Raw genomic sequence first — 23,618 nt, forward strand, 5'->3', positions numbered from 1 at the left:
CTTCTTTCTGCACCTCTCTTGCCTCTTTCTGCACCTCACTTGCTTCTTTCTGCATCTCTCTTGCCTCTTTCTGCACCTCTCTTTCTGAAAATCTATAGCTTCTTTCTACACTTCTACTCAGCGGCAGCTCCTCCACGTGGGTGGAGGAGCATTGCTCCACTTCCTTTCTGGCAGCGCAAGAAGCAGTAACATAAAATGGTATACCATTTTATGTTACTGCTTCTCGCACTGCGAGAAAGCAGGAGAACGGTTTGGTTGGGGGCGGGCTGGTGGGCAGGTCGGGGAGGAGTGGAGTGGATAGCCCAATGTTGGTCAATCCCAGGGCCGACCAAACCAGTCATGCACACTCTCCCGTTTTCTCCATGTCAGCTACATGCAGCCTGCATGGAGAAAACGGCCTCCCCATGGACGCCTGTACGGACGGCGTCCTAGCTAATCACAATGTTGCCATTGCAGCATTGTGATGGGCTTAGGGAGGGTAGGGAGGCTGCCTACTTGCTTCCTGCTGCAGCGACAACGCGGGACCAGATTGGGCGGCTAAGGTACGTTTTTTTTCTTTTATTTCTAAAATCTAATTAAAATTAACCCCCCTGCATCATGCTAACCGCGACTGCATGGTTAGATGCCAGCGTGCCTTCATATTTTCACTGAAAGCCTACTTGGTCAGTATGCTGGCCGAGTGACGGAAATAATTGAGTAATCTCATGTTCTACTGTGAAAGTTGGCAGAAACGTAGCCCCGAACAAAATCCTACTTCGGGTTGGGAGGCCTAATAGACCATTTTTTTCTAAATGCCAGCATACTTTTAATTACAATTAATCGTAGAAAAAAGACATTTAAAAAAAAAATCATATAGAGTCCAGACATATGTTGATGCACTTACATTAATTGATTGCATGTAGCGCCAATATACTATTAATGACAAAAGCACTAGAAAGTGCTTGAAAAGCGTTACCAAACGACCCAGCTAAAACAAGAGGTCTTGCTTGTCTTTCTTAAAGTCCTCCCAGCTACATAAACATAATCCGTCCTTGAAGAAAAATGCTTCACAATCCTAACACACGAGGCGACTCCGGAAAATTAATGTTCCCAACAGTATAAATGTCTTAAATACCACTTCCACTGACTCGTTGCACCATTACGCCCTGAGATACAAAGAATGTCTCGCGCGGCGCCTTCCACCCAACCTCTTTTTTTTAATATAACAAAATGCTCAAGTTTAAATGCAATTGAATGAGCCCTGGAAAATGGTCTCTTATGTTTGACTTGTCTTCATAATGATAAACGATAGAAATGATTTTGTAGAAAGTACATGTTCCTCCTTGTCTCTGATAAGCTTTGTAACCTCCTCACACAGATCTGAGGAAAAGGAGAGGGAAGCTGTGGGTGGCATGAAGAAGAGTTTGTGAAAGAAAAGGAAGATATATTTATGTGTGTGTGTGAGGCAGGCAGTAGGGATGTGGGTGCTGGAGAAGAACAAAAGGGTGAAATAAAGATAGGAAAGGAATACGAGAGAGGCAAAGGAGAAAAATAAGAAGAAAGTTGAAAATGGTTAAAACAGCAACTTAATTACTCCTGTGGTAATTACTAGGTTCACTGGAACACACACGGTTTCAAATTGGAGTTAAACAGACAGACCTGCAGGTGAGGTGACGAGCGTGTCTGCAGAGCACCACTCTACCAGTGAGTTCCCTTGCGCTGCTGTGCATATGTCCGGGTACATGACAGGCTCTGCGCCATGAAGCTCCTTCAGAGAAGAGCTTGGACTTGAAGGAAGCTCAGCTCATGCTCGGTGGTGGTAGTCAGCCTCATTAGCGTGCAAGATTTCAGGCTTCATTAAAGCTTAACGCCTTGGGCTCCACCGGGAGATAATTGGTCATAAACGTAGTTAGGTTCCCTAAGCTGTTCACAGGTGTCGAAAATAAACTTTACAGTGTAAACAATCTATGAGATTCCTTGATTGTTGCTTTCCCCACCAATTGCTGCTGCTTTCCTTCCTTCAATTACCCTCACCCATGTAGCCTGTGTTGACCAAGTCCTAGTGCAGATTTCCAGAAAAATTTAGCAGCACCCTTATTTTGCCTGCTTTGTGTTCACAGCAGCAAATTGCAGGAGGTGAGGGAGGTCTGGACAAATTAATGCCTGCCTAATGCCAGAGCACAGCACCACTAACACTGCTTGTGACTCCGTTTGTTACCTAAACTGCCATCAAACTCAACTGGACTATATTTGTTCAATGAAGAGGTGGTGAAATCAGTAGAGGTGCATATAAGGAAGCGACATTCACAGCAGAGAATAAAAATATGAAATACTTTGTCTGCGATGAGCGGCTTGCCAGAGTCTGGTTCTACTCCTGGTCTCGGTCTTCGATCCAGAGGGATAGTTTTCAGGTTTTTTTTGGTTTTGTCTGTGTATATGTTCATAATCTCTTTAACTATTAGAACATCTAAAACAGAAACACTGATATTCTGTCTGCAAGAGAGATAAGTAGAAGCTCAATTATATATATTTTTTTGTGAGTCAGGCAAGGCTGACTAGGATGGGGGACGTATGTATTTAATCATCTACAACAAAAACACATGCACTTTACTCTTCACAGTCAAAAAGGAGGTGAGCGTTGGCCTAGACTAATTAATAGTTAGTTTAGACCAACCCTCACCTCGTTTTTGATTGTGAAGAGTAAAGTGCATGTGTTCTCAAATTTGCTTGAAAATGCACCATTTGCCCACTCATTTTTCAAAATTTTCTCAGGGTGAGAACCCTCCCGAACCCTCCTTAGGTAGTTCGGGCTCACTTGCTACGCTCGCTCGCTGCGATGTGCTGCACCTCAAATTTTAGGCACACCACTTTCAAATATCACCAGCCTCTTATTTCTGTACTTTTCTTGCTTCTGTCTACAGCCATCTTGCCTCTTTGTGCACCTCTCCTACCTCTTTCTGCACCCTTCTTGTCTCTTTCAGCACCTCTGTTGCTTCTTTCTGCACTTCTCTTCCTTTTTTCTGCAACCCTCTTGCCTCTTCCTGTGCCCCTCTTGCCTCTCTGTGCACCTCTCCTACCTCTTTCTTCACCCCTCTTGCCTCTTTCTGCACATCTGTTGGTTCCTTCTGCACCGCTATTGCTTCTTTCTCACTTCTCTTGCAAATCTTGCAAATTTCTGTATCCCTCTTTCTGCACCCCTGTTCCCTCTTTCTGCACCTTTCCTGCCTATTCTGCACCTCTCTTGCCTCTTTCTGCACCTCTGTTGCTTCTTTCTGCACTTTTCTTGCTTCTTTCTGCACCCCTCTTGCCTCTGTCTGAACATCTGTTGCTTCTTTCTGCTCTTCTCTTGCCTCTTTCTCGACCACTCTTCCCTCTTTCTGCATCTCTGTTGCTTCTTTCAGCAATTCTCGTGGCTCTTTCTGCACTTCTCTTGCTTGTTTCTGCACCTTTCTTGCATCTTTCTGCACCTCTGTTGCCTCTTTCGGCACCTCACTTGTTTCTTTCTGCAGACTTTTGCCTGTTTCTGCATACCTCTTTCCTCTTTCTGTACCTCTCTTGCCTCTTTCTGCACCCCATTCCCATTTTCTGCACCTTTCCTGCCTGTTTTTCCACATCTCCTGTCTCTTTCTGCACCTCTGTTGCTTCTTTCTGCATGTCTCTTGCCTCTTTCTGCACCCATTGCGCCTCTTTCAGCACCTCTGTTGCTTCTTCCTGCACTTCTTTTTCTACTTTCTGCACCTCTCCAACCTGTTTCTGTACCCCTCTTGCCTCTTTCTGCACATCTTTTGCTTCTTTCTGTACTTCTCTTGCCTCTTTGTACACCCCTCTTGCCTCTTTCTGCACCTCTGTTGGTTCTTTCTGCACTGATCTTGCTTCTTTCTGCATTTGTTGTTTCTTTCTGCACTTCTCTTGCTTCTATCTACACCTCTCTTGCTTCTTCTGCACCCCACTTGCCTCTTTCTGCACCCTTCTTCTCTCTTTCTGCACCTCTCCTGCCTGTTTCTGCACCTCTGTTGCCTCTTCCCGCACTTCTCTTGCCTCTTTCAGCACCCTTCGTGTCTCCTTCAGCACCTCTGTTGCTTCTTTCTGCACTTCTCTTCCTTCTTTCTGCAACCCTCTTGCCTCTTTTTGGGCCCCTCTTGCCTCTTTCTGTACCTCTCCAACCTCTTTCTGCACCCCTCTTGCCTCTTTCTGCACATCTGTTGGTTCCTTCTGCACTGCTCTTGCTTCTTTCTGTACCTCTCTTATAAATCTTGCAAATTACTGTATCCTTCTTGCCTCTTTCTGTACCCCTGTTCCCTCTTTCTGCACTTCTCTTGCCACTTTCTGCATCCCTCTTGCCTCTTTCTCCACATCTATTGCTTCTTTCTGCTCTTCTCATGCCTCTTTCTGGACCACTCTTCCCTCTTTCTGCACCTCTGTTGCTTCTTTCAGCAATTCTATTGGATCTTCCTGCACTTCTCTTGCTTGTTTCTGCACCACTCTTGCGTCTTTCAGCACCTCTGTTGCCTCTTTCTGCACCTCACTTGTTTCTTTCTGCACCCCTCTTGCCTGTTTCTACACACCTCTTTCCTCTTTCTCCACCTCTCATGCCTCTTTCTGCACCCCTGTTCCCATTTCCTGCACCTTTCTTGCCTGTTTCTCCATGTCTCTTGCCTCTTTCTGTACCTATGTTGCTTGTTTCTGTACCTCTGTTGCCTCTTTCTGCACTTCTCTTACCTCTTTCTGCACCCTTCTTGTCTCTTTCAGCACCTCTGTTGCTTCTTCCTGTACTTTCCTTCCTTCTTTCTGCACCTCTCCAACCTGTTTCTGCACCCTCTTGCCTCTTTCTGCACCTCTTTTGCTTCTTTTCTGCAATTCTCTTGCCTCTTTGTGCACCCCTCTGTCCTATTTTTGCACCTCTGTTGGTTCTTTCTGCACTGCTCTTGCTTCTTTCTGCACCTCTGTTGTTTCTTTCTGCACTTCTCTTACTTCTATCTACACCTCTCTTGCTTCTTTCTGCACCCCACTTGCCTCTTTCTGCACCCTTCTTCCCTCTTCCTGCACCTCTCTTGCCTCTTTCTACACCAATCTTCCATCTTTTTGCACCCCTCTTGCCTCTTTCTGCACCTCTGTTGGTTCTTTCTGTACTTCTCGTGCCTCTTTCTGCACCCCTCTTGCTGCTTTCAGCACCTCTGTTGCTTCTCTCTACACCTTATTTCCTCTATCTGGACGTCTCTTGCATTCTTCCTGCTCTTCTTTTGCTTCTGTGTGTACCTCTACTGCCTCTTTCTGTACCTCTCTTGCTTCTTTCTACACCTCTGTGTCTTCTTTCAGCACTTCTGTTGCCTCTTTCTGCATCCCTCTTCCCTCTTTCTACACTTCTCTTCCCTCTTTCTGCACCTCTCTTGCTTCTTTCTGCACTTCACTTGTTTCTTTCTGTACCTCTCCTGCCTGTTTCTGTACCTCTCTTGCCTCTTTCTGCATCCCTCTTGCCTCTTTCTGCACCTCTCCTGCCTGTGTCTGCACCTCTGTTGCCTCTTTCTGCACTTCTCTTGCCTCCTTCTGCACCCTTGTTATCTCTTTCAGGACCTCGGTTGCGTTTTTGTGCACTTCTCTTCCTTCTTTCTGCAACCCTCTTCCCTCTTTCTGTGCCCCTCATGCATCTCTGTGCACCTCTCCTACCTCTTTCTGCACCTCTCTTGCCTCTTTCTGCATATCTGCTCCCTCTTTCTGTACCTTTCCTGCCTATTCTGCACATCTCTTGCCTCTTTCTGCATCTCTGTTGCTTTTTTCTGTGCTTCTCTTGCCTCTTTCATCAACCCTGTTGCATCTTTCTGCACATCTGTTGCTTCTTTCTGCTCTTCTCGTGCCTCTTTCTAAACCCCTCTTCCCTCTTTCTGCACCTCTGTTGCTTCTTTCAGCAATTCTCTTGGCTCTTTCTGCACTTTTCATGCTTGTTTCTGCACCTCTCTTGCGTCTTTCTGCCCCTCTGTTGCCTCTTTCTGCACCTCACTTGTTTCTTTCTTCACCCCTCTTGCCTGTTTCTGCACCCCTCTTTCCTCTTTCTGCACCTCTCTTGCCTATTTCTGCACTCATGTTCCCATTTTCTGCACCTTTCCTGCCTGTTTCTGCACATCTCTTGCCTCTTCCAGCACCTCGGTTGCTTCTTCCTGCACTTCTCTTCCTTCTTTTGGCACCTCTCCAACCTGTTTCTGTACCCATCTTGCCTCTTTCTGTACCCCTCTTCCCTCTTTTTGCACCCCTCTTGCCTCTTTCTGCAGCTCTGTTGGTTCTTCATGCACTGCTCTTGCTTCTTTATGCACCTCTGTTGTTTCGTTCTGCACTTTTCTTGCTTCTTTCTGCAGCCATCTTGCCTCTTTGTGCACCTCTCCTACCTCTTTCTGCACCCTTCTTGTCTCTTTCAGTACCTCTGTTGCTTCTATCTACACCTCTCTTGCTTCTTTCTGCACCCCACTTGCCTCTTTCTATACCCTTCTTCCCCTTTCTGCACCTCTCTTGCCTCTTTCTGCTTTTCGGCACCCCTCCAGCCTTTTTCTGCATCTCTTTTGCTTGTTTCTGCTCTTCTTTTGCCTCTTTCTGTTATCCCTCTTGCCTCCTTCTGCACCTCTGTTGTTTCTTTCTGCACTGAACTTGCTTCTTTCTGCACCTCTCTTACAAATTTCTGCATCCCTCTTACCTGTTTCTGCACACCTCTTTCCTCTTTCTGCAATTCTCTTGCCTCTTCCTGCACCCCTGTTCCCATTTACTGCACATTTCCCGCCTGTTTCTCCACGTCTCTTGCCTCTTTCTGTACCTCTGTTGCTTCTTTCTGCACTTCTCTTGCCTCTTTCTGCACCCTTCGTGCCTCTTTCAGCACCTCTGTTAATGTCTTCCTGCACTTCTCTTCCTTCTTTCTGCACCTCTCTAACCTGTTTCTGTACCCCTCTTGCCTCTTTCTGCACCTCTGTTGCTTCTTCCTGCAATTCTCTTCCTTCTTTCTGCACCTCTCCAACCTGTTTCTGCACCCCTCTTGCTTCTTGCTGCACTTCTCTTGCCTCTTTGTGTACCCCTCTTGCCTATTTCTGCGCCTCTGTTGGTTCTTTCTGCACTGCTCCTGCTTCTTTCTGCACATCTGTTGTTTCTTTCTGCACTTCTCTTGCTTCTACATCTCTTGCTTCTTTCTGTACCCACGTGCCTCATTCTGCACCCTTCTTCCCTCTTTCTGCACCTCTCTTACCTCTTTCTGCACCTCTCTTACCTCTTTCTGCACTTCTCTTGGCTCTTTCTGCACCCCTCTTCCCTCTTTTTGCACCCCTCTTGCCTCTTTCTGTACCTCTTTTGCTTCTTTCTGCACTTCTCTTGCCTCTTTGTGCACCCCTCTTGCCTCTTTCTATACCCTTCTTCCCCTTTCTGCACCTCTCTTGCCTCTTTCTGCATTTCAGCACCCCTCCAGCCTTTATCTGCATCTCTTTTGCTTGTTTCTGCTCTTCTTTTGCCTCTTTCTGTTATCCCTCTTGCCTCCTTCTGCACCTCTGTTGTTTCTTTCTGCACTGAACTTGCTTCTTTCTGCACCTCTTTTACAAATTTCTGCATCCCTCTTACCTGTTTCTGCACACCTCTTTCCTCTTTCTGCAATTCTCTTGCCTCTTCCTGCACCCCTGTTCCCATTTACTGCACATTTCCTGCCTGTTTCTCCACGTCTCTTGCCTCTTTCTGTACCTCTGTTGCTTCTTTCTGCACTTCTCTTGCCTCTTTCTGCACCCTTCATGCCTCTTTCAGCACCTCTGTTAACGTCTTCCTGCACTTCTCTTCCTTCTTTCTGCACCTCTCTAACCTGTTTCTGTACCCCTCTTGCCTCTTTCTGCACCTCTGTTGCTTCTTCCTGCAATTCTCTTCCTTCTTTCTGCACCTCTCCAACCTGTTTCTGCACACCTCTTGCTTCTTGGTGCACTTCTCTTGCCTCTTTGTGTACCCCTCTTGCCTATTTCTGCACCTCTGTTGGTTCTTTCTGCACTGCTCCTGCTTCTTTCTGCACATCTGTTGTTTCTTTCTGCACTTCTCTTGCTTCTACCTCTCTTGCTTCTTTCTGCACCCACGTGCCTCATTCTGCACCCTTCTTCCCTCTTTCTGCACCTCTCTTACCTCTTTCTGCACCTCTCTTACCTCTTTCTGCACTTCTCTTGCCTCTTTCTGCACCCCTCTTCCCTCTTTTTGCACCCCTCTTGCCTCTTTCTGTACCTCTTTTGCTTCTTTCTGCACTTCTCTTGCCTCTTTGTGCACCCCTCTTGCCTCTTTCTGCACTTCTGTTGGTTCTTTCTACACTGCTCTTGCTTCTTTCTGCAGCTGTTGCTTCTTTCTGCACTTCTCTTGCCTCTTTCTGCACCCCTCTTGCCTCTTTCAGCACCTCTGTTGCTTCTCTCTGCACCTTACTTCCTCTTTCTGGACTTCTCTTGCCTTCTTTCTGCTCTTCATTTGCTTCTGTGTGCACCTCCACTGCTTCTTTCTGTACCTCTCTTGCCTCTTTCTGACACTTCTCTTGCTGCTTTCTGCACCCCTCTTCCCTCTTTCTGTACCTCTTTTGCCTCTTTCTGCACCTCTCTTGCTTCTTTCTGCACTTCATTTGTTTCTTTCTGTACCTCTCCTGCCTGTTTCTGTACCTCTCTTGCCTCTTTCCGTACCTCTCCTGCATGTTTCTGTACCTCTGTTGCCCCTTTCTTCTCTTCTCTTAACTCTTTCTGCACCCTTCTTGTCTCTTTCAGCACCTCTGTTGCTTCTTTCTGCACTTCTCTTCTTTCTTCAACCCTCTTGCCTCTCTGTGCACCTCGCCTACCTCTTCCTGCATATCTGTTTGTTCCTTCTGCACTGCTCTTGCTTCTTTCTGCACCTCTCTTGCCTCTTTCTGCACCCCGTTCCCTCTTTCTGTATCTTTCCTGCCTATTGTGCACCTCTCTTGCCTCTTTCTGCACTTCACTTGTTTCTTTCTGCACCCCTCTTTCCTCTTTCTGCACCTCTCTTGCCTCTTTCTGTACCCCTGTTCCCATTTTCTGCACCATTCCTGCCTGTTTCTGTATGTCTCTTTCTGTACCTCTGTTGCTTCTTTCTGCACTTCTCTTGCCTCCTTCTGCACCCTTCGCGCCTCTTTCAGCACTTCTGTTGCTTATTCCTGCACTTTCTTCCTTCTTTCTGCACCTCTCCAACCTGTTTCGGTACCCCTCTTGCCTCTTTCTGCACCCCTCCTCCCTATTTTTGCATCCCTCTTGACTCTTTCTGCACATCTTTTGCTTCTCTCTGCACCTTACTTCCTCTTTCTTGTCTTCTCTTGCCTTCTTTCTGCTCTTCTTTTGCTTCTGTGTGCACCCCTCTTTCCTCTTTCCGCACCTCTCTTGCCTCTTTCTGTACCCCTGTTCCCATTTTCTGCACCTTTCCTGCCTGTTTCTGCATGTCTCTTTCTGTACCTCTGTGGCTTCTTTCTGCACTTCTCTTGCCTCTTTCTGCACCCTTCACGCCTCTTTCAGCACTTCTGTTGCTTCTTCCTGCACTTTTCTCCCTTCTTTCTGCACCTCTCCAACCTGTTTCAGTACCCCTATTGCCTCTTTCAGCACCTCTGTTGCTTCTCTCTGCACCTTACTTCCTCTTTCTGGACTTCTCTTGCCTTCTTTCTGCTCTTCTTTTGCTTCTGTGTGCACATCTACTGCCTCTTTCTGTATCTCTCTTGCCTCTTTCTGACACTTTTCTTGCCGCTTTCTGCACTCCTCTTCCCTCTTTCTGTACCTCTCTTGTCTCTTTCTACACCTCTCTTGCTTCTTTCTGCACTTCACTTGTTTCTTTCTGCACCCCTCTTGCCTGCTTCTCCATCCCTCTTTCCTCTTTCTGTACCTCTCTTGCCTCTCCCTGTACCCCTGTTCCCATTTTCTGCACCTTTCCAGCCTGTTTCTGCATGATTCTGTACCTCTGTTGCTTCTTTCTGCACTTTTCTTGCCTCCTTCTGCACCCTTTGCGCCTCTTTTAGCACTTCTGTTGCTTATTCCTGCACTTTTCTTCCTTCTTTCTGCACCTCTCCAACCTGTTTCGGTACCCCTCTTGCCTCTTTCTGCACCCCTCCTCCCTATTTTTGCACCCCTCTTGACTCTTTCTGCACATCTTTTGCTTCTCTCTGCACCTTACTTCCTCTTTCTTGTCTTCTCTTGCCTTCTTTCTGCTCTTCTTTTGCTTCTGTGTACACCCCTCTTTCCTCTTTCCGCACCTCTCTTGCCTCTTTCTGTACCCCTGTTCCCATTTTCTGCACCTTTCCTGCCTGTTTCTGCATGTCTCTTTCTGTACCTCTGTTGCTTCTTTCTGTACTTCTCTTGCCTCTTTCTGCACCCTTCGCGCCTCTTTCAGCACTTCTGTTGCTTCTTCCTGCACTTTTCTTCCTTCTTTCTGCACCTCTCCAACCTGTTTCGGTACCCCTCTTGCCTCTTTCTGCACTTCTCTTGCCTCTTTCTGCACCCCTCTTGCCTCTTTCAGCACCTCTGTTGCTTCTCTCTGCACCTTACTTCCTCTTTCTGGACTTCTCTTGCCTTCTTTCGGCTCTTCTTTTGCTTCTGTGTGCACCTCTACTGCCTCTTTCTGTATCTCTCTTGCCTCTTTCTGACACTTCTCTTGCCGCTTTCTGCACCCCTCTTCCCTCTTTCTGTACTTCTCTTGTCTCTTTCTGCACCTCTCTTGCTTCTTTCTGCACTTCACTTGTTTCTTTCTGCACCCCTCTTGCCTGCTTCTGCATCCCTCTTTCCTCTTTCTGTACCTCTCTTGCCTCTCCCTGTACCCATGTTCCCATTTTCTGCACCTTTCCTGCCTGTTTCTGCATGTCTCGTTCTGTATCTCTGTTGCTTCTTTCTGCACTTCTCTTGCCTCTTTCTGCACTCTTCGCGCCTCTTTCAGCACTTCTGTTGCTTCTTCCTGCACTTTTCTTCCTTCTTTCTGCACCTCTCCAACCTGTTTCGGTACCCCTCTTGCCTCTTTCTGCACCCCTCCTCCCTATTTTTGCACCCCTCTTGACTCTTTCTGCACATTTTTTGCTTCTTTCTGCACTTCTCTTGCCTCTTTCTGCACCCCTCTTGCATCTTCCTGCACCTCTTTTGGTTCTTTCTGCACTGCTCTTGCATCTTCCTGCACCTCTTTTGGTTCTTCTGCACTGCTCTTGCTTCTTTCTGTACCCCACTTGCCTCTTTCTGCACCCTTCTTCCCCCCTTTCTGCACCTCTCTTGCCTCTTTCTGCACCTCTCTTGCCTCTTTCTGCACCCCTCTGTGAGAGAGAAGTTGGCCTGATATATGCTGTCCACTAGTTCTAGTGGGCACCATGTATCAGTCCAAACAACCCCTTACTGGTTACAGGTTAAAGACGACCTTTATTGAAAGCTATCCTAGTGATAGCTATGGAGAGCAGACTTCAGGCTAAGTCTTGAAGGAATGTAAAGCAGCTTGCATTATCATTCTAAAATCTCTTGAGTCACTAAATGAAAGATATCCACACCAGGTATATATATAAAATATATGTATTTATTACTAAACACACACTCCTAGTCTCTTTATGAGACTAGAGGTCAAAACACATAAGTTACACTTCAATAATCACAGTAAAATAGCACAAATACACGTCAGGCCCTAGGGGCGAACCAAACCATATACTAAAATAGTGGTATAAGAACCACGACTTAACTAGACACAAGGCCTAGAGCCTGTAGAATCGCTGAGACCCCAAGGAACCACCCAAGGTAGTGACACAGGGGACCCACGGGGGCTGTGTGCAGTGTGTGAACACAGCCACGAGCTCCCATTAGCTTCTATGGGGAAGGTCGCGGTTAGATTTTTAAAGATTAGGGACACTTAGAAATGAGTCAGGACCAAACCCTTTTGGACTTAGGAAGTTCTAGAGCTTGCACCCACGGGAGCACTGGAGTACTCGTGTTACCTCACCCAGGGAAGCCGGGTGCATAGTACTCATGTTACCTCACCCAGGGAAGCCAGGTGCATAGGTGTCTCTTTGGTGTCGCGTCATCGATTTCAATGGGAGCTGGCGAAGAAGTGCTGCTGCCATGAAGATGCGAAGTGTCTGAAGAGATCCAAGCCTGGATTGAAGATGAGAAGAACCTGAAAGCAGAGGGGACAGAGTCTGGGTCACTTGCCAGTGACCAGGAGGGCGATGAGCAGATGCCCACCGATGTCGGGTGATTTCAGGTGAAAGAGGTGAAGTTTGACTCTACACCCACGAGGACCAGGCGGTGTCGAGGACAACCAGGAGCTGGATTCGAGCTGTGCCACGAAGGATGTCGAGTGCTGCAGTGTCGGTGCCCGGACTGGACACAACAAGCCTGGGCAACAGCAACCCATGCAGAAATGAGAAAGATGCTTCGGTGTAGACCAGCAAAGTCTGTGGGACTCACCACTTGGTTGGGAGTCAGGGCATGTCTGGAGTAACCAAAAAAGCCCAACGAAATGCAAAGTTACCCCCTCAGGGACCCACCAGTCAACAGACCAGGAATCGCGAAGGGACCTCGAGACGAAACACAAAATGGTGGCCCTCGGGTCACTCGGAATGACCAGGCCAACAATCTTTGGTGGATTCAGACTTCAAGAGACGTCGAGAAGTCAATGCACTTGCAGAAATGCACGGTGACCAGGAGTTCCGGTTCCACGCTACTCACCAGGGCTGCTGGTCTCAGCTTTGCTCGGGACTCGGGTCGGCCTCTTAGATGTCTGGAAATCCTCTTCCTGGGCTGCAAATACTTTGGAGTCCGGCGGGAGCTTTGATAATGCAGACCGGCAAATTGCTTCGTTGGTGCCTGCCAAGCAGGGGAGTCACTCCTTGACCCTAAGGGAGATTTCTTCAGTCCTCTGGTCTTGAGCAGAGCGTCGAAGGGCCAGGACTCAGTGTCAGAGTTTCGTCCAGGGTAATCTAAAGACCAAAGGACTGGGGTCCCATACTTATACTAAGGTAGGGTGTTGGACATACTCTGGGGACCCACCTATGGGAGGGTTTGGAAAGAGGGGTGGCTACACCCATTTCCTTTGTCCAGTTTCGCGGCAGAGCAGGGGCTGAAAGCCCCTAAACCGGTTTGAGCTGGACTATGCACAGGGACACCAAATGTGCTCCCAGTGCAGGACTTCAAAGCACTCAGAGAGTGCTCCCACCCAGCCCCAATACACATAAGCCTGTCTGGGAGGTGGTTACACCTTCCTGTGACAGGAAACCTATTGTCCAGGCCTCCCCTGCTGGAGTTTCAGTCAGCAGCAGGAGGCCAGACTCATGTCTGTGGCTGCAGCATCCATTTTGTGATGCCAGGGCTCTATTAAGTTTCTACCGGGTATACCAGTGCTGTCATGTCTCTCCCTCTAGAAGGGTGGGATCATACTTCCATACCAGTTACTGGTGTGGGGGTATGATTCCAAGGTGTTTGACACCAAACATAACATGTTTCCGTGCAGCCAGTCCAAAGTTAGTATTTACCGTTTGGTTATAATGCACTTAAGAGTATATGGTCAGGCTGCACTACTGACAACCCCAGGGAAGAGATTACGAAGGCTGCAGAGGGGCTCAGCACATGCCTGGGCACCACCTCACATATAACCAAGCACCCTGCCTTCAGGATTGATAAGGCCTGTCATAGGGGTGACTGATAGGTTTGTATGTGCAGTATATGGTGAGATATAGTGAACCTATATCTCAGTAAGGGGTGCATGCACCACCTTACCCAGGCTGCAGGAGCAGACCAGTGGTGTCATTTTGGGTGGCTGTTCATGGGTGGCATATTACATGCTTCAGCCCCTGGTAGACTTCTGGGGTACCTATGCCCTGGGTACATAGTATACCATATACTAGGGACTTATAAGGACACCTCAGATCCAATCTGAACTGTACCTAAAGTACATGGAATCATTTTAGAGAGGAAGCAGCTAGGCTGGGGCCCTGATTAGCAGGGTCCCAGCCAGACTAAAGTCGAAAAACAGTGAAACACCAGCAAAAAGTGGAGGTAAACATGTGAAGCAGATCCTACTCTCCTACAAACACCCCCCCCCCCCAATGCAGGGACATTAAACTAACCTTGACCAGTTGAGTCTTCATGTTCTAAGTGGAAACATCTGGAGAGTCCATCTGCATTGGCATGGTTACTCCTAGGTCTATTTTCCACTGTATAGTCCATGCCCTGTAGGGTAATGGACCACCTGAGCAATTTGGGATTTTCGCCCTTCATCTGTTTTAGCCATAAGAGGGGCTTATGGTCGGTCTGAACAATGAAGTAATTACCAAATAAGTATGGCCTCAACTTCTTCAGAGCCCAAACCACAGCAAAGGCCTTCCTCTCAATGGCTGACCAATGTTTCTCTCTGGGGGTCAACCTTCTGCTTATGAAAGCTACTGGTTGATCCTGACCTTCATCATTCAACTGTGACAGAACAGCCCCTACCCCCAACTCAGATGCATCTGTTTGGACAATGAACTTTTGGAGTAGTCAGGACTTTGCAGAATGGTAGCAGTGCACATGGCCTGCTTCAGGTCATCAAATGCCTTTTGACAGCTAGCTGTCCACTGAACCTTTTTGGGCATTTTTTTAGAGGTTAAGTCATTCAGGGGTGTCACTATTGATCCATACCCCTTGACAAATCTTCTATAGTACCCAGTCAGGCCTAAGAAGGCTCTCACCTGAATCTGGGTAGTTGGGGCAATCCAGTCCATTATGGTCTGGATTTTGCTCTGCAATGGTTGAACCTGGCCTCCACCTACAAGGTGGCCCAGGTACACAACCTGACTCTGCCCTATCTGGCACTTAGTAGCCTTGATAGTTAGGCCTGCTTTTTGCAGGGCCTCCAAAACATTCCTCAGGTGGACCAGTTGATCCTCCCAGGTGGAGCTAAAGACAGCAATATCATCTAGATATGCTGCACTATTGTCTTCCAGGCCTGTAAAGACTTGATTCACCAACCTTTGGAAAGTGGCAGGTGCATTCTTCAAACCAAAGGGCATTACCACAAATTGATAGTGCCCACTGGGGGTAGAAAATGCTGTCTTTGGCTTTGCATCATCAGCTAGTCTGATCTGCCAGTAGCCAGCTGTCAGGTCAAATGTGTGAGGCCAACATATCTATTAGCTCATCTGCCCTGGGGATGGGATGGGCATCAGTCTTAGTGATTGCATTGAGACCCCTGTAGTCTACACAAAGCCTCATCTCTTTCTTGCCATCTGTGGTGTGAGGTTTAGGTACCAGGACTACTGGACTAGCCCATGGGCTAACTGAGGGTTCAATGACTCCCAAATCCAACATCTTTTGGACTTCTGTCCTTATACAGTCCCTGACATGGTCAGTGTTAGACCTGTCAGCCCTAGGGTGGTCTCCCCTTCTATTTTTGATCGTGCCTCATTTTTTCCACCCTCATTTTTATGTTGGACTAGGTCTCCGGGCGCCTTTTCATTGCCAATCAGTGTTAAGGTGCAGGTACTCCCTTCTCCCAAGATGGCTGTCACAGGCCCCTGCTACTGCAGAGTGGTCTTTATTAGTAGCACCCTAGCTGCCAGGAGCTGGCTGGGACCCCACAACAATGTTGCGACACCAGCCCGCCTTTTTTGTCCCATAGGTAGAATGGGGAAGCTCCTGGAATGTGCTGGAACCTTCTAGAAGGGAGGTGTGGTTTTTACTTTTGCCGCCTTGGCTAGAGGTCACCTGACCTAGGGATACATAAGTGAGGGAGGGATCTTTTTCCAGTTAGTTGGCCAGTGGGGTAAAGCAGAGCTGGAGAATCCACGCCGGAGGGTAGGCGGTAGGGCCTAAGCAGGGACTTATGCCTCTGAGAGTGACAGGATTTAGGTGCTGCCTCTTAAGTGAGTGAGGGATCCTTTGAAACCCACTGATCTTGCCCAGCAGTAGGAGGACCCAGGGAACCTCTGCCCAGCCTGACTAGGAAGGACCTAGTCGCCAACTCATTCCCTACCCCCCAGGAACAGAACCCCCAAGGGCGCCAGAGACATCTGCGCCATTAAGACTTTATAGAACAACTGAATACTGAAACTGAATGCTGTGACTTCGTGTCAAGACTGAACATCGAAACTACATGCCTAACCGATTGTGGTATCGCTGAGGATCAACCAGGTCTTAGCGCTGTGACCCCTGCGCTCCCTGACCTGGCCTGGGATCCCCGGCAGCGTGCTCCGTTGAGCGCGGAGCTCCCCAGCTTAATTTGAGCCCCCCCCGGTGGCGTGGAGGCTGAAGCGTGTTCACCGCTGCGGCCCGGAGGCCGGAAGAGTGCCCCTCATCGAGGCAAGGCCCGCGGAGAAGCCCGGGGCCCCGTCGCTGCCGTCGCAGCTGCTAAGAGAGGTGCGTGAGGCCGTGGCCTGCCCCCGTCGTGGAAGGATCAACTGCGGAGGCCGGAGCTGGGTTAGATGCCTCAAGACGTCGTGATCAAGGTAAGCCGGGAGGCTTGGGAAGGACCCCGGTGTGCCCCCTATTGACCGGGAGCAGCACCGCACCCTGAGACCCTGGTTCCCCCTCCGTGGGAGTCCCCCGTTAATCCAGGACTGTGACCCCTCCGAGGGATTGCCCCCCTGATCTGCAGACTGTCAAGGAGCGCTGTGCCCCACGAACTGCACCGGAGTGCGAGAGGCTCGCCCCGTAAGAATCGTTGTGCTCCGTGAACTGCTCCGTTCTGAAGTATTCATTGCTATTGATTACGAGTAGCGCTATGTTCTAAATGCTCCGTTCTGAAGTATTCATTGCTATTGATTACGAGTAGCGCTATGTTCTAAATGCTCCGTTCTGAAGTATTCATTGCTATTGATTACGAGTAGAGCTATGTTCTAAATGCTACGTTCTGAAGTATTCATTGCTATTGATTATGAGTAGCGTTATGTTCTAATGCTCAGTGCTGAAGTATTCACTGCTTACTGATTACGAGTAGCGTTATGTTCTAAGGCTCAGTGCTGAAGTATTCATTGCTTACTGATTACGAGTAGCGTTCTGTTCTAAGGCTCAGTGCTGAAGTATTCACTGCTTACTGGTTACGAGGGGCGCTATGTTCTAATGCTCTGCTCGGAAGTATGCACTGCGTGCTGGTTACGAGTGGCGCTATGTTCTAATGCTCTGCTCTGAAGGTGTTCGTCAGATTTGTCCCGAGGTGTACAAGGCCCGCTTAGCGCGTAGAGCGCGGTGATCGCCACTGAGGCGCTACAGGTAACCAAGGTAGCGGTAGGCCCGCGAGGTCTGCCCTGGGTCCCTGCACGCCCCCAGGAGTGGCGCTACAATCCCCAAACCCTACCACGGGGAGTAAGATATACAAGGTACTGGTGAATATCATACTGGTGAATATGGTGCTGGCGGATCAAACGCTGACATAAGTGAATTGCCATTGTTATCTCATTTTTTTTTTTTTTTTTTTTTTTAAAGACCTTTATTGTGCAAAGGGATGGTTACACTGCGTCACGCCAACAACCCGGAGGCAGGCCGCGATATCGACAAATGTTTCCAATGGAGGTGTATCATATCAGGAGTCATAAACAATATCAGCATCCTAACATACAGGGAGAGACACACCCTCGGCCCTGGTGAGGAGTACAACGGCGCGACCAGTGAAGAGTGGAGGGTCTTACATTTTCTGGGTTTTGTGAACTGGAATCGAATCCTAGGCACACGGTCCCGTCCTGACACTCCGGCGAGTACTAGGACCGCAGCTCATGGAGAGGGTAACTTATAGGTAAATCGTCCACTACCACCTTTTCTCCCAACCCCCCCGCAACAATCGGAGGGAAACAGCAAACTTTCGGTGCGGAGCTATTGCAGAAAACCAACAGACATCTCAGCTCGCTTACGCAGGGGCTAACATACCAGGACCCGTCCGTCATAGAGGGACGACTACAAGCAGCATTGGTGGCTGCAGGAGGTTCGCAAAGCAGCAGCTATAGGGCGGGGGCGGGGGGCGGGGGACGCAGCAGGACAAAGCAGCAAGACGCCCGGACGGGGAGGGGGGCAACACGTCAAATCCTACAGGCATGCAGCAGGCACGGGTTCCGGCAGGAGCAACACACTCCACAGCCCTCAGGCACACCCACCAAACAAGCATCCATCCTTCCATCACAATGCGTACAGGGCTCAAAGGTTCACCCCATGTCATCCGAAACACCCGTCCCGGGGGAGTCCACAGAGGCAGCCGAACCCGCCCGCTCTCTTGTCCACTGCAGGAAGGGTTCCCAGATGTCGTTGGGCCTAGATGCGGTGGGCATCGTCTCCCAGTAGGTCGTGAGCTGTGTCTGACCATATGTAACGTCGCGAACCCATGCGGCGAACGTAGGCAAGGCTCCACGGCCCCAGTGTAGCGCCACTTGGCGTTTAGCGTAAAGTAGCAGCATCGCGTGCAGTTTCCTGTCGGCGGGTTCGGTGTCTTTAACGTATCCCAGGAGCCCCAAAAGCGGAGTGGGTTCATCTGCTCTGTGTAAAATGCGGTTGATGGCCTCAAAGATGCTCGTCCAGTACTCAACTAGCTTAGGGCAGCTCCACGCCACGTGGATGAAGGACGCGTCAGCTCCACCACACTTCCAACAGGAAGCGTCAGTGCGGATCCCCATGCGGTGGAGCAGCACTGGTGTGCGATAGTACCGGTGCAAGAATTTAAAATGGACCAGTCGAAGTCTATAGTTCGGTGACAGCGCTGTGAGTTGCGTACAGCAGTATTCCCACATAGCATCTGACAGGGTATCGTCCAGATCTGTGGCCCAAGCCTGTTTGGCCCCAGGCACGGTGAGCGGGGCCTGCTCCTGCATGCAGTTGTATAGTCTAGATACTAGTTTCGCGGGGGAGGGTCGTGACAGCAAGTTTTGGAGGGCATCCAGTTGTGGGGGTTCCTCGGGGAATTGAGGCCACATCTTCTTGCAGGACTCCTGGAGAGAGTGATACAGAAGCGCGTCCGAGAACGAGGTAGGCCGTCCGTCCTCACGGACACCCAACTCACCAAACGTCCCATCAGGGTAGATGTCAGCGAAAGTGGCCACCCGTCTCCCCTGAAGCGTGATGGTATCTCCCCTAGCGCTAAGGCAAGGCAGCATCGGATTGCTACGCAGCGGAATGGCCGGCGCATAGAGCAAGGGAAGGCCCGCCCTCCGGCGTAGCTCCTTCCATGACCAGCGGATCATCTCAACGGTGTCCACCTCCTTCGAGGGGCGGGAAACCCTGCCATACAACGCCACCCGAAGTGGCAGCGGGGCAACCGCGGCCAATTCCACCGCCACATGCGGCTGGTAGGGGGTGGGGAACACCCAGAAGTGCAAAAATTGAGCCTGAGCGCACAGCGAGTAAAGCTTAAGGTCAGGCGCTCCAAGGCCCCCCTGTCGCAGCGGGAGTGTGAGCAAAGCCCAAGAGGTCCGCGCCTGCCGCCCAGCCCACACCAGAGACACAAGCAGGGAGCGGACTCGTGCATGGAAGCACGCAGTCATGGGCAGCGGAAGATTAACGAACAGATATAGGAATTTCGGGAGAACTACCATCTTTGCCAGTGCCACCCTCGCGACCAGGGACAGGGGAAGTTTATTCCAGACCTCCACCCTCCGCTCCAGCCAGTCGACCGCTCTGCCGAAGTTAAGAGACCATAGTTCCTGTGTGTCTCGACTAATCCAAATACCCAAATATTTGACCGCGTCAGTTTCCCAACGTAGGGGGTAGTCCGAAGGAGGTTGGGCTGTCCCGTCAGTGAGAGGGAACGCAACTGACTTGGACCAGTTTATAGACACGCCCGCCAGACCCTCGAAGCGTACAAATTCTCGAAGCAATGGGTTCAAATTCTCCGCGGGACTGGAGACATACAGAGTAACGTCATCTGCATAAAGTGAGATCAGCAGACTGCGAGAGCTGAAGCCTATCCCTCTCGCCGTGTGGTGTTGGCGTATTCTGGCCGCCAGTGGCTCCATCGCAATAGCGAAGAGGAGGGGCGACAGTGGGCATCCCTGTCTAGTCCCCCTGGAGATGGGAAAGGGCTCGGACACCAGGCCATTCACTCGCACCCGAGCGCGAGGTCTGTCATATAGTAATTGGATGAGAGTAATAAAGTTACGACTAAAGCCCATCCTGCCCAAGACACGAAATAGGTACGGCCACTCTAGCGAATCGAAGGCCTTGGTCGCGTCTAGAAACACGACCGCGGCCTGGACGGAGGGGTGGAGATAATGTAGGATGGAGAAAAGTGTTCTGAGGTTGTGCGAGGTGGCACGGCCAGGGATAAATCCTGACTGGTCCGGGAGAGCGATGATCGGCAGCAGCGGCTGTAGTTTGTCCGCAATGACCTTGGCAAAGATTTTAGCGTCAACATTTATGAGAGAAAGGGGACGATAGGAGTCCAGGTACAGTTCGTCTTTGTCGGGTTTTAATAGAGTGACAATGAGTGCCTCGCGCATGGAGTCTGGGAGAGCATTCAGCTCCAGCGCCTCCACGAATACAGAGTGCAATTTCGGGGCCAGTTCTTCAACGTATGTCTTGTAAAACATTGTGGTGAGGCCATCTGGGCCGGGAGCTTTATTAGCCGGCATGCTTTTGATAACCTGAGCTATGTCCTGGGCCGAGACAGGCAGGTCCATGTATTTTCTATGGTTGTCATTGAACCAGACAAGGGCGATAGAGTCAAGAAAATCGTCCAGGGAAGTCGGGGCAGCAGAGTGTTTGGACGTGTATAGGGAAGTATAAAAATCGGCAAAGGCCTTCAGCACCGCCTCCTGGCCCGTGACCTGTGTCCCCTCACTGTTCATGATAGTGTGTACATAGCGCGCCTGAGCCTGGGGAGCAATCAGCCTAGCTAGTGTCCTGCTCGGTCTATCACCCTCCCCGTATCTGCGGGCTTCGGCCTGTTTCCCTAAGAACTTCACCTCTCTCTGCGCCTCCTCGTTGAACTCCAACAGTTTTGCTTTAAGACTACCTGCAATAGCCAACGTCGGGTCTCGGCAGAAGGCCGAGTCCAGCTCTTTGAGTTCTTGCTCTAGCTTAGCCAGTGTCTGACGTATGGAATGTAGCACCCCTGCCCGTCGAGCTATACATTGGCCCCGTATTACCGCCTTAAAGGCGTCCCACACCACGGCCTCAGAAGAGGCCGAACCCTCGTTGTCCGCAAAGTACTTGACAATGTCATCTCTAATTTCTTCCGTGAACACCTGATCTGTAAGAGCGTGGGGCGGCAGCCGCCACGAAAACGCCCTAGGGGCCACGTTAGGTATCCGTAGCTCCAGCATGCAGGGGGCGTGGTCCGAGAGCGACCTAGCCTGAATTTCTACCTCCCCCACCCATGTAGCCACCTCAGGAGACAGCAGCCAAAAGTCTAGGCGGGACCAAGCGTCGTGACGGCACGTGATACAGGTCCCCATTCTCTCCCCAGGGTGCCGAAGTCTCCACACATCAGTCAGTCTCCCCTCCTCCAGCACATCCAACAACGCCTGTCTCGCCCTCGCATGTGTAGGTCTACTAGCACCCCGTCTGTCCAATTCGTCGTCCAACACCACGTTGAAGTCCCCCCCCACCACTATCAGGTTACAATCAAGCAACACAATTTGCGCCCAAACATTGCGAAAGAATTCAGGGTCATCCACATTGGGGCCATATACAGCGGCCAGAACTAGCGGTCTACCCTGCAATGAGCCATGCACCAGTACATAACGACCCTCCTTATCCAGCACACAATGATGTTCTCTCCAATCCAACCCCTTCCGTATAAGGACAGCCACCCCCCGGGCATAGTTAGAGTATATAGCTGAATATACATGCGACCACCTGTGGTGTTTCAGCCTGGGCGATGGGGTCGAGTTAATGTGAGTTTCCTGCAACAAGCAAATGTCTACATTGTGTCTGGTCAATATAGTATGCATCAATCTGGCTTTTTTATAGTCCCCAAGGCCACGAATGTTCCAAGTCCACAGTTTAACTCCCCCCATGTCTGTGGCACATCCAGGGCAACCAGGCCGCCGCCCTGCCCCCCCACCCCACACAAACAGGCCCAGACCGCCGCCTACCCCCGCGCAGCACAGTCATGAGATGATAGATTGCAATACGCTCCATCAGCACCGGTAACCAAACACTCAACATTCCCCCCCACCCCCCACCCACGCCAACCCCCCAAACAGGTTGCGCTAGAATCCCATTTGTGCTCTGAATCGCACTTGAGTCAACCGAGAACAAAAACAACAGGAGATTCCCCATGGGGCGAGGCGCTCCCAGCTGACACCCCTGAATACACAGGGTGGCTGCACACTTAAGGTTCTAAGCGACACCCAAGAGGTGCCCAGCAGCATGGAACAAACAGTACTGGAGCTGTTTGCCGTCCAATATGCCCCAGACCTGTGACACAATCAGCAACCAAGACCCTCCCAACATGAGCGGGCCAGCTCCATCAGTTCCAGTAGCGTCCCCCAGTTCACATCCAGAGGGGACCAAACAGTCCAGCAAATGACAGCTTTAGTGGAAAGGGCCAACACAGATCACTTTACCCTCGGTACCTCAATCATTGTCGCTCGTGCAGGCCGCGTCCTCCTCCAACCTCGGCGACTTGCGTCTGGCACCAGGGCCACTGATGTGTTTAGCAAACTTTAGGGCTGACTTAGCGTCGGTGAAAAAGTGAGCAGTTCGTTCATGGAAGATTTTCAATTTTGCTGGGTATAACAAGGAGTATTGGACTCCGGCCTGCATCAGGAGCTTCTTCGCAGGTATGAACTCCTTTCTGGCTGCCTGGACACGGGGGGTGAAATCAGGGTAAAATGAGATATGATTCCCTTTATGGATGATCTTGCCCTTTTCACGGGCCATCTGCAGGATGCGGTCCCTGTCTTGAAAGTTGAGTAGCTTGACTAATATAGGGCGTGGGGTGGCGCCTGGTGGCGGTCTCTTGCCCAGTGTCCTGTGCGCCCTCTCCACCGTGAACACCTGGGACAGGTCCGGGTCGAACAGCTCGTGTAAAAGATCAGACACAAAGACCTCCATCTTTCCGGTGTTGTCTGTCTCCGGAATTCCCGTGATTCGGACGTTGGACCTCCGGGAACGCGCTTCCAGATCGTCCGCCTTTGCTCGCATGGCCTCCAGTTCGCGCTCAATATTGGTGATGTGGTTTTTCGCCTGTTGCTGAAACTCGGCACACTCGGCATGTCTGGTTTCTAGGCAGTCCAGCCTCGTTTCGTGCACGTCCACTTTGGACTTTACCGCCTCTAGTTGTGCAGCCATAGCATCCAGCTTTGTGTCGATACTCTTCAGGCTAGATCTGACCTCCATCATTAGAGCGCCAAAATCAACTTCGGCCGCAGGGCTCTTAGGAGGTGACGACGCGGCCCCCGTTTCCACTGCCTGTTGCTTGGCCTTCTGCTTGTGGTCAAAAGTCAATTTAGGCTGCTTGGCATCCTTCGTGCCCCCCATCACTGGCTCGCGCGGGGCGCGGAGCGCAGGCCGCGGCAGAAAGCGCTCTCCGGCGCGCCGCGCAGGCCCTTAGAGCTGACTGGCACAGTGCGAGGCGTCACAAGAGGGAACTCGGGGGCAGAAGCGCCAAATCACAGTGGGCTGCCCAGTGTCCTGCGGCGACCCCACCAAGTTTCCCCCACGATCTCCTAGTGGAGGACAAAGCACGTGAGAGGCTCCTGAGAGGCTCCGGCAGAAGCAGGCCGAGGCCGTCCGCACGTTATT

Source organism: Triturus cristatus, chromosome 1_2 (genome assembly GCF_964204655.1).
Source record: "Triturus cristatus chromosome 1_2, aTriCri1.1, whole genome shotgun sequence".
NCBI classification, from domain to species: Eukaryota; Metazoa; Chordata; class Amphibia; order Caudata; family Salamandridae; genus Triturus; species Triturus cristatus.